This window comes from Mixophyes fleayi, chromosome 2, assembly GCF_038048845.1.
Source record: "Mixophyes fleayi isolate aMixFle1 chromosome 2, aMixFle1.hap1, whole genome shotgun sequence".
NCBI classification, from domain to species: Eukaryota; Metazoa; Chordata; class Amphibia; order Anura; family Limnodynastidae; genus Mixophyes; species Mixophyes fleayi.
This window is the reverse complement of record NC_134403.1, coordinates 27958926-27973156: the sequence shown is the minus strand read 5'-3', so window position 1 is coordinate 27973156 and position 14231 is coordinate 27958926. Positions and strand designations below refer to the sequence as shown.

Genomic DNA, 14231 nt, shown 5'->3' with positions numbered 1-14231 from the left:
TCTGTCTGCACTGTGACATCCTCCTTCTTTACCCTCTCCTATCACATGACATGCTGAGAGCTGTAAGCCTGTGTCTGTGTTATAGCAATTTTTGTTTATCAACCAGCAAACGAGATAACGATTTGTCGGAAGATAGCTATGAAAAAGGCATGCTTAAAAGTTACTTAATCTGCTATTTAAAGAGAAATATAAATTTATGTGAAATTGCTGATATAAATAAATAAAATTTGTGCAGATCTGGTCAGCGCTTTTGGATGTTTTGAACTCAATGGCCCAACATTCCAAACCGCGTGGTTAACTCTACAATCAATGATTCCTAACTCTCAAAATCAAATTGGATTTCATTTGTTAGAACTGTAAATCTGGTCAGTAAGTGGCCCATTCATTAGTAATTAGGGATCACGGGCAAGCAGAAGAACCATCATTATTTTTAGATCCAATCATCAAATAACCATATATGAGAAAGTTAGCCGTGAATCTATGCAACTAACTGACATTTGACACAGCTGAACTTCATTCATGCAACGTCTATGTACTCTTTTAAACATCACATTCAGTGAGACAAGTGTGTTTCCCAAAGCATGATACCGAATTCGCCTTCAATACACTTTTCAGTTACCAGGTGACACTGTGACATAATTGTACTGCGCATGTACGATGAGTGATAAAAGTAAAGTTTGAAACACATTCATACTGTGCTTCGTGAATCAAATATTTATGAACACCTTATAATTAATATATAATGCATTCAATCAGCTTGGAAGAAGTCCCAGATCTTGAAACAAAATTGCAAAACGGTGGGACCATGTCATCAAGCCCCGCCCACCTCAGTTCACTCAAAGTGGCAGGGGGCGTGGAAATACATCACCACTCCCCTGCCAGACGGCGTTTACTTTAGTGGGCGGGGCTTGATGACACAGTTCAAGTCGGTAATTCGTGAGTCTCCCGAACATTCCGTGAGAGTAGACAACTATCTAAGTGATCACTGCAGACAGTGAAATGTGATTATTCACTGCAGACAGATTGGCCAGGCAAAAAAGTTGGTTCTGGACTATCGTAGAACATTCATAAATAAAAACCCGTCTGAACCGAACAGGTTTCTTTACTACTAATGCTTTGTCACTCATCCTGATGACAGAGAGTAATGGGTGCCAATTTTATTAGCATACCTCTAACGAGCCAAACAATCCACGACCACAACAAAGACAGACCTTCCCTTTGCATAAGAGACAAGCTGAACATCTGATTACTTTGTCTCCATAGTCAACACCAACTGTCAATTAGTTGCTACATCTAGAAGCTACCAGACTATGGGGCATATTTAACAAATCACGGTAGTGCACTATTGTGCACTTACCGTGGAATTAAAGTCCCGATGTGCCCTCCGCAAATTTATTAAAAGGTGCATCGCAGCAGATATCATGGATATCTGCTGCTTTGCACTCCTGATCGTTTTTGCGAGCAGTCACCATTCAACAGAATGGTGACTGCTCTGGCCGCAATCTAACAAGTCCCGAATTTTTTTTTCTTTTCGGGAACTTGTCTTGATAATGTACATCATCCGAATTGAAGACATCCAATGCTGTCAGCTCTGCTCCGAAGAGCAGAGCTGGATAGCGCATGTGTGGAGGGATCACATGATCCCTCCCTGTCACTCAGCGCGCTCTCTCTGCAAAGATAGTTGCAGAGACAGAGTGGGGACTATGTGCGCATGTGCACTGCACATGCGCAATTGAAGGAAGAAGAGGAACGAAGAGGAGATCCCGAGACAGCGCATCCGAAGAGGGGGGTAAGTGTGATTTTTTCTATCACAGAAACAGCAGTTTATCGGAACTGCTGTATCTGTGTTCCCTTTTTAATAAATTTGAGAAATAGTTCAATCCTTATCCTTGCGATAAGGATTGATAACTATTTCTCACTTTTGCCGATTAATGATAGATGTGCCCCTATATGACTAAATGTCATTAGCCGAATGCTGATTAGCTTGCAAGTGCCAAGACAGGTAAGAGGGAGAACTCGTCTCAGGCACAAAATACTCTGAAGAAGTAAACTTTTATTCCAATAAACTGTAGGGCTGGAAAAGACACCTCAGACACCCCCCTCCCTGTCTCCACTTTCTTGAGATTTATCTGCTTTACCGATTTCTTTGGTCTTGACGATGCCTTGAGTGAGACAATCTAGCGATGCTGTACTGAGATGGGATGGCTGCTTTCCACACTGTTGAGTCAGGTAATTTTGATTATTACACATTGATTCCTGGGCTGTTTATCAACCCAGCAACTCAGCAGCATAAAATTCCTCCCACTGGATGCACTGCTTCACAAATGCTATAACCAAAGTACAATTTCACATTGTATCATCTCCCCTGCTGTAACACTAATACCGGAACACTCACTGCAGTTATAATCTTACAGCTGAACCCTTCAGCACTGCCGAAAAATCGATACACATTTCAGGGGGGAAAGTAATGAAATACGCTATCCAGTTCATCAGCTATATTTAATTTGATTTTAGTTAATGGACTTTTTTTTATCTCCGTGAATGATGGAGGGGGGGGGGGAGATTATTAGGTATGTACAATTCTATTATAGTTATATTAACATTTTAAGGGATCAGTAACTCAAAAAAAAAAAATACTTAGTAAGTATTTAAAAATTTAATAAACTCGCTATTGGACATATACGTATATATGAGCTTGTATATTACAGAACTTAAGAGCAGATTAATCAAAGGGTGAAAGTCCCATATTCACAGACGATTTGGCTTTTTATCGCTCCTATACATGAAAGAGTTACGGCGGCGATACCACAGCTATCACTGACAACGTATTCTGCCGGCGGCAAGATTTGCGCGCTAACGCAGGAGGAGGTTCCTCTGCAAAGCGGTAAAAGGTATCAAGACATAATCAGTGCTAAATAAAGTAACTTTTCAGCTCTGTAATTTGCATCAATGTAATAATGTTGGAAGATACATTTGCAGATTGGATTTGTAGGTTTATGGTCAAATAAAAGGTTTTCTGAAACGTTCTAGCAAAGTATTAAGTAGCAGCGTCCGCTGTGCCTGGCTAGTCTCATCCTGAGATCCCTCTCCAAGAGTGCTTGTCTGGGATAAACAATCCAGCTACTGAGGTCAGGCTCAGCCTGACAGCCAACTGAAAGTTATGACAGTATCAGGAGATGACACTGTGCACCCTTTGTCTAAAATAAATATATAAAAAATCCCCTTAACCACAAGACCTTGAAGCACTGAACACGGAGTTCAGATTCTGAGCCAGCCGTGCAAACCAGAAATAAGAGGAAAAAATATATATATATAAATTTTGCAAACGTCTTTGAATTTCTGCTTGCAGCAATCAATAATACACAGGATATTTGAAACGCTACTTGAAGAGTAACAACAATTCCACCAACTCAATTTCCTACCACATTTTTAGGGGAGTGAGGTCAAAGGCTGAATTTTTTATCAGTTAATCTGACTTTACTGGTCCAGCCCTGTTTATGAATCCACCAACCCACAAAGGGCATTTCTTCAGGACGTCCGTACACCTGTAAGTATTTTGGGGACGTCTAATGGGCACGTGGGGGACGGCAAGAGTGGATGGGTGCAACTAATTTCAGGGTCAGTTTTATCTTTACAGATGAGAACAGGCACTGAAGGACTGACAGTGCTTCTATCAGTGCTTCAGTCACACTATATGGCATGTATGTGGCTGTGTACTGGAGACTATGAGCCAATAAATCCACTATATAGGACTATTATTCTATATTCGTAAACATGACTAATCTTCAGGAGGATAGATCCGATGAACAGTAATGCCTTTCTAGTTGTGTAAGCTCTACCATAATAGTCTATTATTGAAAACATCTAGTTGGTATTGTGGTACCATCGGCTTCTTACTACTGCTTGCGCCCCACCACCAACAGACGATAGTGGCCAGCTCTTCCCTGGATGCTACTTTGGACCGAAATCAACAGCTACAGCACTGTCCCTCTTTTAGCTGAATTTTAGAGATCTTAAAAAATACATACCTCATAAGGTACCAGAGGACGAAATGTGGACAGTTTTATTAAAGGTCAGCAAAACAAAAGAGTATTACTTAACTATGCAAAGAATTATATGACATAGAGAAGAGTGCTTGCACCATTAACTTAAATGTCACAACCAGGCAGCAATTGAAGCCCAACAAACTGCCATAAAAATATTCTTAGCATTTGGCATTGGGTCTAGGCGGGCAGCACGGTGGCTTAGTGGTTAGCACTTCTGCCTCACAGCTATCACACATCTCACCAGTTTCGCCCCGTGTGGTTCACTGTGTGCTTTGGTTTCCCTTGGTTACCGCTTTCTGCTGAACGTTCCTCTATCATCGGATGCCATCTTGCCTAGTGGTCTGCGCATGCGTTTCCCTGGGAACCTTCAAAATCTCTGCTCTGCAGTGATTGGATCATCTGCAACCAGATCCCTTTATAAGGGCCCTCCTCCATTTAATGGGTGTCAGATCATCAGGTCTCACTACCTGATAGGAAGCATTCCCTCTGACTCCTGTTGTTCCTGACATCGTGGATGGTGCAGCTTGTTGCTACTCCGAATTCCTGTGCTACTCACTGCTTCTCTGCAACTACCTGTGCAGCTCATCTCTACTCAGCATTACCTGTGCAGATCATCTCTACTCAGCAATACCTGTGCAGCTCATCTCTACTCAGCATTACCTGTGCAGCTCATCTCTACTCAGCAATACCTGTGCAGCTCATCTCTACTCAGCAATACCTGTGCAGCTCATCACTTCTCAGCATTACCTGTGCAGCTCAGAATACCTGTGCTGCTTACTGCTTCTCTGCAACTACCTGTACAGCTCATCTCTACTCAGCAATACCTGTGCAGCTCATCTCTACTCAGCAATACCTGTGCAGCTCATCTCTACTCAGCAATACCTGTGCAGCTCATCTCTACTCAGCAATACCTGTGCAGCTCATCTCTACTCAGCAATACCTGTGCAGCTCATCTCTACTCAGCATTACCTGTGCAGCTCAGAATACCTGTGCTGCTCACTGCTTCTCAGCATTACCTGTGCAGCTCATCTCTACTCAGCATTACCTGTGCAGCTCAGAATACCTGTGCTGCTCACCACTTCTCAGCACTACCTGTGCAGCTCATCACTACTCAGCATTACCTGTGCAGCTCAGAATACCTGTGCTGCTCACTGCTTCTCAGCATTACCTGTGCAGCTCATCTCTACTCAGCATTACCTATGCAGCTCAGAATACCTGTGCTGCTCACTGCTTCTCAGCATTACCTGTGCAGCTCATCTCTACTCAGCATTACCTGTGCAGCTCAGAATACCTGTGCTGCTTACTGCTTCTCAGCAATACCTGTACAGCTCATCTCTACTCAGCATTACCTGTGCAGCTCAGAATACCTGTGCTGCTTACTGCTTCTCAGCAATACCTGTACAGCTCATCTCTACTCAGCAATACCTGTGCAGATCATCACTACTCAGCAATACCTGTGCAGATCATCACTACTCAGCAATACCTGTGCAGCTCATCTCTACTCAGCAATACCTGTGCAGCTCAGAATACCTGTGCTGCTTACTGCTTCTCTGCAACTACCTGTACAGCTCATCACTTCTCAGCAATACCTGTGTGCAGCTTCACCACTTCTCAGCATTACCTGTGCAGCTCATCTCTACTCAGCAATACTTGTGCTGTTCACTGATTCTCAGCATTACCTGTGCAGCTCAGCAATACCTGTGCTGCTCACTGCTTCTCAGCAGTACTTGTACAGCTCACCACTTCTCAGCCATATCTGTGCTGCTTACTGCTTCCCAGTAGTACATGTGCAGCTCATCGCTTTTCAACAGTTACCTGTGCAGCTCATCGCTTCCCAGCATTATCACTGCAGAGCAACGCTCCTCATTGGTCCTGTTCCAGCGTTATAACACCTGTGTGGATCTCAGTACTATTGCTCTCTGCAGCTCATCGCTTCACCGCCATATTGGTTCAGCTTCCCTCACAATCAAGACCTGTAGATTCACCGCAGAGCATCGCTCATCATCGGTTCTGTTCCAGAGTTATACACCTGTGTGGACCTCAGTGCTCCACCGTACATCTCTTCACCTCTACTATTGTTCTGGCTAACAACTACTCAGTGGTTCTGGCCATTCGCTGCTCTGCACCCCCTAGAGGACCGCGACCTGCGGTGGAGAGCAGCTAAGGCCATATTCCCTTGCGGGAAACCCTGGTGAGCACCCCTCCACCGTTAGACTCCGCACCTCTCTGGGGGTAAGCTGTCACTCCAGCAGCAATCAGGACCATTCCCATAATCCGGCTTTCGTGACAACAGCACTGGGGTCATGAGTTTGATTCCTGGCCATTGCCTTATCTGTGTGGAGTTTGTATGTTCTCCCCGTGTTTGTGTGGGTTTCCTCCAGGTGCTCCGGTTTCCTCCCACACTTCAAAAACATGCTGGTAGGTTAATTGGCTGCTATTAAATTGACTTTATTCTCTCTCGGTCTGTCTGTGTGTGTATGTTAGAGGATTTAGATTGTAATCTCCAATGGGGCAGGGACTCATGTAAATGAGTTCTCTGTACAGCGCTGCGGAATTAGTGGCGCTATATAAATAAATAGATGATGATGATCCCTGATGTGGTCCACAAAAGCGAGCCTTACAAAACATACTTTATATTGATTTAAACAGGTAATGTTCCAATATGATGTGCCCATGTACTGTAAATAACTGTTTTCCTTACTTCTATAATGTACTGCAATGTGCTTGTTAGATGGCTTCACAATGTCCCTTGATGTCAGATCTTTATCACCCCCAGTGCATCGTGGGCATCCTGTTTATGGCGATGTGTTCTTATACGCCTCATTCGCCCCCACCCGTCTATGTAAGTCCAGGCCTGGCATCCCCTTGGCACCCATTATAGGTTTAGTATTTTTGAACTGGGTGCACTTATGGTCGTTGATAGCCTTTATTGCTGTCATTACATATGGAACCATTGGCGCTTGCCTTGGACCTCTACCCGTTTCGGATCCTTTCTTCGTCCCGATGATTTTATAACGCATTAACTGATTGGATTGGCCTTGCTTTTATGACTACGTTTGCCTGTATTGTCGGATAAGAAACTCCTAATTTTCAGTAGCTGTAGTTTCATGCTCATAGAAGCGGGGGCAACCATAAACCAGTGAAATCATTGTAGGGGGCTGTGAAAAGGTGAAAACTACAACTAGCCTGAATATTGCTGCTACCTTGAGAACAATCAGTAATTATATGTACTTGTAGGACAGAGATGTTTAACTGGCAGCCCGTGGTCATTCAGGGGCTACAAGTACCTACAACGTGATTAGGGAGGATAGAGGAGAAGAGTACACAATATACTTTACAGTATAACCCATGTTTTCTGCTTAAATATGTAGTAACTATTGTCATTTTTGGATGTTCCTGATCTTAAGATGTTCATTTTCCATGGGGTATTTTCCTAGGGTATTCAGGTTCTAATTAGAGATGCTCAGGCTCGGTTCCTCAGAAAACAAACACACCTGAACTTAGGGGATCCGAGTACCGAGCCCTGCCTGGCTCGGTACTGTCGCGCGCCCTCGGTATTAAAAACGAGGCAAAACGTCATTGTGACGTCGTCTGATCTCGGATCTCGCGAGTTTTGAATTCCTTTTTAAGATCCAACATAACGGTGGGTGAGAGGGAGGGCGGACCCACATTTATCTTTTCTGCCACTGCTGTGTGCCAATGTGTCCTAGATGTGCTAGGAACTGCCGTGTTTGTGTCATTGCTCTGTCGCTTACCATCCAGCCAGGTCGCTGCAGTATTTGTCCGAAAGTGTATGAAAATAATATTGTGACCTGTGAGATGGTCTAAATTGACTGCAAATGACTTGAAATTAGTGTTATTGAGGTTAATAAGAATGTAGAAACAAAAAAAGAGCAAAATTATGTGATTTTAGTATATTTTAGCATTTTTTCTAAAAAATACAAAACCAAAACACACGAGGGCGGTTTTGCCGAAACCAAAACACGAAGCTAATCCAGATCCACAACCAGTTCACAGGGGTCAGTGAGCATCTCTAGTTCTAATAAAGTCTGTAACTTGTTGAATGTTTCAAATCAATTAGTTTGAATACAGAAACCAGTGCAAGCAGCTCTCCTCACATTTAATGCTGATTTATTTAGTTCCACCGGTCTCTCCTGTAAATATCAGTTTAGACTTGCAGCCTCGTTCATAGTGAAATTGGCTCAGCGTTGTTTTCATTCATGTCAGGGCCATATGGTCTACCTGGTGAGTACAAATCTGTTAATGATTATACAACGTGTATTTTACTAACCATGGGATTAGGGAAATATAATTATGAACTGTATTGCTAGGAGGGGAAAAGTAATTATATTGAAATTGTGTACTTTTAGGTAGTGGGCAGAACCTAATCATTTGTCATGTTTATTCCTGCTATTAAATGTTAAAATTCCTCCAGTAAATGCACGTTTTGAAACACAGCTAAAATTCAGTGTTATGCGAGAATGAAATACCCGCTTTTGCAAGCAGTAATGAAATATTGTTGCACTGGTTGCATTCTGCTATGTAATCAATAAGCCTCTTTCAAAAGGCATAAAAAGGATCTGAATTTGCCATACACAAAATCAGTGATGTATACTTGACCGTAAGACTGGATCCGGACAGACTTGTTTTCTTAAGTTTTGCAGAACTGAACTACAATAGGTAGGAGAGTATAAGGTTTGCCTCCCTGTTAGCACTCCTTGCCTGAAAATAAATACCCAAGTGAACCTAGTCTACAGCTTAGCTAAAAACATCATCATCATCATTTATTTATATAGCGCCACTAATTCCGCAGCGCTGTACAGAGAACTCACTCACATCAGTCCCTGCCCCATTGGAGCTTACAGTCTAAATTCCCTAACATATACATACACACACACACACACACACACACAACACACACACACACACACACACACACGCACGCGCACACAGACTAGGGTCAATTTTTTGATAGCAGCCAATTAACCTACTAGCATGTTTTTGGAGTGTGGGAGGAAACCGGAGCACCCGGAGGAAACCCACGCAAAAACGGGGAGAACATACAAACTCCTCACAGATAAGGCCATGGTCGCGAATTGAACTCATGACCCCAGTGCTGTAAGGCAGAAGTGCTAGCCACTGAGCCACCGTGCTGCCCATGGTATAAATAGCGAAAGGTGCGACATTCTATAGCAACCTATAGAAAAACTGCATTCACCAGGCTGTTATAGTTTGCTGCAGATTTGTCTCTAACACTAAGGGGTCTATTTAATATTTGTGTCTTGTGGGCACCAGTATCATTTTGCATCGCGGCATACCTCAGCTATACAAATGTACTATCGCTGGTAGTTACCATGCCGGGGCTTGGCGAACCCTGGCAAAAACCCGATTCCTAAACTAACTAACAACTCCTTCACCAGCAGCCTAACGATGACGAAAAGAGGAAGTTACCCCTGTGGGGCTAGCGTATAGCCATAGGACCTGACGATGGGTCCACAGAGACTTCTCTGGCGGGTGATGGACGGCTATGGACTCCATTGTAAGTTAACATCCATCTTGAAATGGCGTTTTTTAAGCAAGGCTTTTCGTCACTTGTTAAATTGGGTCACATCCCAGTCCCCAATGTGGAGGCAGCCAGTGGAAGTCCTTTATAAAACACATAATGGCCAAAGTACATTCGCTGGTGCCCTGTGCCTCGATTTATACCAAAGTGCGTAGATTTATGGAGTAAGATGGCAGAGTTTCTGGAGGTGGAAAAGGTTACAGTAGCTGAGGGGTTGGGGCAGAGTGAGGGCGTTCTGTGTAGAGTATGGAGTAAGCGCGGTAGCGCTTACATTTTTACATAGCAGGGCAAAAAATAAAACTTCCATTTGGTATTTGAGAATATTGATATCAGATATCAATATTTTTATCTGGCTAGGAAATTGTAGCCAGGGTGTGGTGCAGGGGGGGGGGGGGGGGGGGTGTTGAGACTCAGCATGGGGGGCATATGACCCCCAGCCACCTTTTGGCTGTGTTGCTTGCTGAATGAAGGAGTGCACAGTCATTTCCACTTCGCAAAAACACTTTATTTGTGTGCCAGCTATGAGCTGGGGGCGATTGTGTCTCGCCCTATAATATAAATGTAGCGCACGTTGCTTCTTCCACTTGCACTTCGATAAGGAAAGCAATTTTTAGGCACAAAGCAAAACAAATCCTCCAACACACAAAAAAGCAAGATATAATAAGGACAGTCCTAATGTCCCTTCACTCTTAGGATTACTTTAAACCACAGGATAAACACAGCAGTACTTACCTGCAAAATGGAAACCTTTAATTTAAGGAAACAAGGTAGGGAGTTGGACATTGGACATGAGATTGACGCCTCTGCACAGCGCCCCTCTTCAGATTTCCCCCCTTCCTCTCCTCACACCTACGTGTACTTCTAGTTTGTGGAGCCAACTCTGGAGAGTGGAGAATAGATGTCCAACGCAAGGTGAGCTGGGAGGAGGCATATAGATGGAAAACCAAGGCATTTAATGCCGTGTATCAATTGCCCTTCATTAGTGATATCACGGAGCCACTTTGTGCTATCAACAGCTAGTGAATTACTAGGATTATGTCTCATTAATATATATTTTCAGTCCACAATAGTGAGATGAATGAAATGTAACTATGTCGTGGCCTGGAGCGCCGGACTAACAAGGAGGGGTCAGGGGTCGGCTCTACTGTAGCTTGTCCCTCAAATTTAATTCTCCTTTATGAAAGTCATCAGAGGTCCCTCACAGCACAGAATAAGGAAGTCCCAGGTGAAGTAACGCCAACATTTGGGAAACATGTTTTTATGCAAAATATGAGGGAATAAAACTATAAAGCCATTTCTCGGATTCACTATATGACCATTATATCGACCACATCCAAGCTGTCTTTGTGAGAGCAGACTGGTACTGCCAAATTAAAAGTCTTTTCTTTTCAGAGGAACGGCTGACACATGATTATAACACCAGCGATTTCAGAATATTCATCCTTTTTTTTTTTTTTTGGTTTAATTTTCAATATCAGCAGGAACTAAATACCTTCTCTCTGCCTTATTTTAATTATCCTGATTGCATCTCAGCATTTAAAACAGATGGTCTCAATTTACCCAATCACGGGAGCTCTTTATTTGGAAGCAGTGGCAAGCCACTAAGATAGTATATTACATGTTACAACGCTATAATTGCTGCAAGAAGAAAGGTACATTGCATGCAGGTGTGAGAGACGTGCAATTATATTGTGTGTTCATTTTCACATTAAAGCCTTTTCAAAAGGCAACGGTGTAGAGAGCCCACTGTGTCACATTGTCTTTCCTTCTGCTGAACAAGTGTTTGTGCAAAATGTTGTCTCTACTTAGCTCAATGCAGATTTTATTGGATCAAATCTCTATAAAAAAAAGACAGGATAAAAGAAAACTAGAGTATTAATATTATTATTATCATTTTTTTATATATCGCCACTAATTCCGCAGCGCTGTACAGAGAACTCACTCACATCAGTCCCTGCCCCATTGGGGCTTACAGTCTAAATTCCCTAATATACACACACAGACACACACACACAGATGGACAGACAGAGACAGACACACAGACTAGGGTGAATTTGTTAGCAGCCAATTAACCTACCAGTATGATTTTTGGAGTGTGGGAGGAAACCGGAGCACCTGGAGGAAACCCACACAAACACAGGGAGAACATACAAACTCCTCACAGATAAGGCCATGGTTGGGAATTGAACTCATGACCCCAGTGCTGTAAGGCAGAAGTGCTAACCACTTAGCCATTGTGCTGCCCACGCCTTTGAAGTAATAAGTCAACTTTTTTGTGATGGGTGGGGAAGGGGCTGTATGTAAACTCTTATTAGCACGCTAAATTACTGGGGTCCGGCTGGAACCTCCCTCAATTGGTAAGCAATAATATATAGAGGTCATTTATGACCCTGAAGAATGTGGTAGTGGCACAATGCAAAATACATATATACTTCTTGCAGCACAGTAAGAATGGTATTAGAAGTGGGATGTATTTACATGAAGCCGGGCAAATGCATGCGCAGATATGCAAATAATATATTTATAAGAGGTGCAGCATTATAAAGAGCTGAAAGGGATGCAGGTTCACATAGTACAGGCGTTCACAATTTACTCTACTTCAGTGTATATGTTCTATTAACAGTTAACTACTTTTTGAAAGGACAATCATAGTTTTATTGCTTTAAAACACTTGGGGGTAAATGTATTATGCTCCGATTTTTGCAAATCGACGATATTTGGTGACTTTGACAGCAAAATGTAAAATGGTGATGTGTTTAAAGGCAAGTTTTGCCTTTAAACACACTGCCGTTAAAAATTTTTCTGTCAAAGTCGCCAAATATGGGCGATTTGCAAAAATCGGAGCATAATACATTTACCCCCTGGAGAAGAGAAAAATAAATGTTATTTTATTGAGGGCGTATTATCCCAGATTATCACTTTGCATGATCTGAAGAGGTTAATGACATTTGTTGACAATTCTAAAATTAAAGGGCACCTCTCATCTACACGGAGTGGAGGCAGACATTTTGTGGGCTAAGCCAATATTCATAAGTATCCATCCCATCAAATCACCTCACAAAATGGCTCTTTCTACTCTTTGTAGGTAAACTTCAAAGCAGCCCATCACTATATATAGATTCGGCAGTAATTATGTGGTCTGAACCATATTCATGGAAACACATTAACGCTATTAAAACATTTTCATTCACCACTTTAACATGATAACAGAAGGGGTGTGTGAGTGGGGCGACCAATCAGAAGCTGCATTGTCCATAATTGCGGCTTCAGATTGGTCCTTCCACTTACAGACCCCCTCCACTGCGCCACAAAGCAGCGTTTTTTAGCCGAAGCTGTGAGACGAAACACGGGACCCAGCGGAAAAAAACGCTACATGGATTAGCTAATTAGCTCCTGGAGGTACTGTAGCTGTAATTAGTGACTTATTAATGTATGGAAGTACCTCATGCCTCAATGATGTTACTAGTTGCAAGTTCATTTATGGGTTATTTATAATATTGGTTCAGCACACAAAATGGCTGCCTCTCATGTGTGTAGATGACAGGTCCATTTTAATATATCATATATTTCGTGTGCAACTTGAATACAATACTGTAGTCTCCACACATGTCAAGAGGCAGAAAACATTCCTGCGCTCATGGTCTCTAGTGAGGTGGAAATAGTCCTCTGTTGCCTTCTCTGGCCTCAAATTCAAGTTTTGATTTTCAGTCGTACAAATGATGTATTAATGACAAGCAAAATAGTAGCTCTAAAAATGAAACTTATAATATATTGTGTTGCAGAACACAAAGAAACCGCTCACAGGAAAACGCCTTCAACGTTAGACAGCAAAAACTTTCTACCATTAGGTCTAGCAAAAGGCAAAGTGCAAAGAGCTGGTATGGGGGCTCTCCTGAGGTACGTGACAACAGTAGGAAGTAAATTATGAAGACGGCAAGAGCTGCGTTTGCCGCAGAGATAATAGCTTCATGTTGACTACCCTTAAGGGTTTGGTAGCTATAATTATCTGCGCTATAACATTTTCCCAAAAAACACTGGAAGGTTTCAAATTTTGGGGGGAATCCTCAAATTAATTAAAGCAACAATGACACGCACACACAGAATCCAAAAAGAGTTACTGGGTGGGAGCCAACCGGGCAGATATGTCAGACAGGTGCCATCTTGCCAGACACTTCGTTCATTCATTGGCATCATTCAATGACAACAATTCACTGCACTCGTGAGAAAGTCATGAATTAAATTGAAAAGGCTTTTCACGCGCAACCAATACTTTCCCATGGGCAGAGGCTTTCCACAGGGATAGCCTATTTTTCTCTTGTGCCAAAGTGAAACGCACCCCAACTGAATAAGGAGAAAGCTCTCTTGTAGGTATCTAAGTTTTGGAACACAAGTCAAGCTCCGAGAACAGTGGCAGGTGGGGAGGTTGACTGGGGCGGGACACCTGTCAATCCGTAACGCAGGTGTCCTAAGGAGAGCTCAGGGAGGACAGAAACATCCCGTGAAGCAGAAGGGATAAAGGGAAACCAAATAGGCCTCGAAGCACTAAATTGCCTAGTGGTTGATTTACACCTTAGATTTTACCGCAGTGCCCTTACCAAGTGTTATCTCACTTGTTTGGCGAA

General features: G+C 42.8%; 1 protein-coding gene across 5 annotated transcripts in view; it reads right to left on the bottom strand.

Moving 5' to 3' along the window:
• FAT3 (FAT atypical cadherin 3) overlaps positions 1-14231 on the bottom strand; it is a 451200-nt gene that overhangs the window by 134061 nt on the left and 302908 nt on the right. The window lies entirely within an intron of this gene.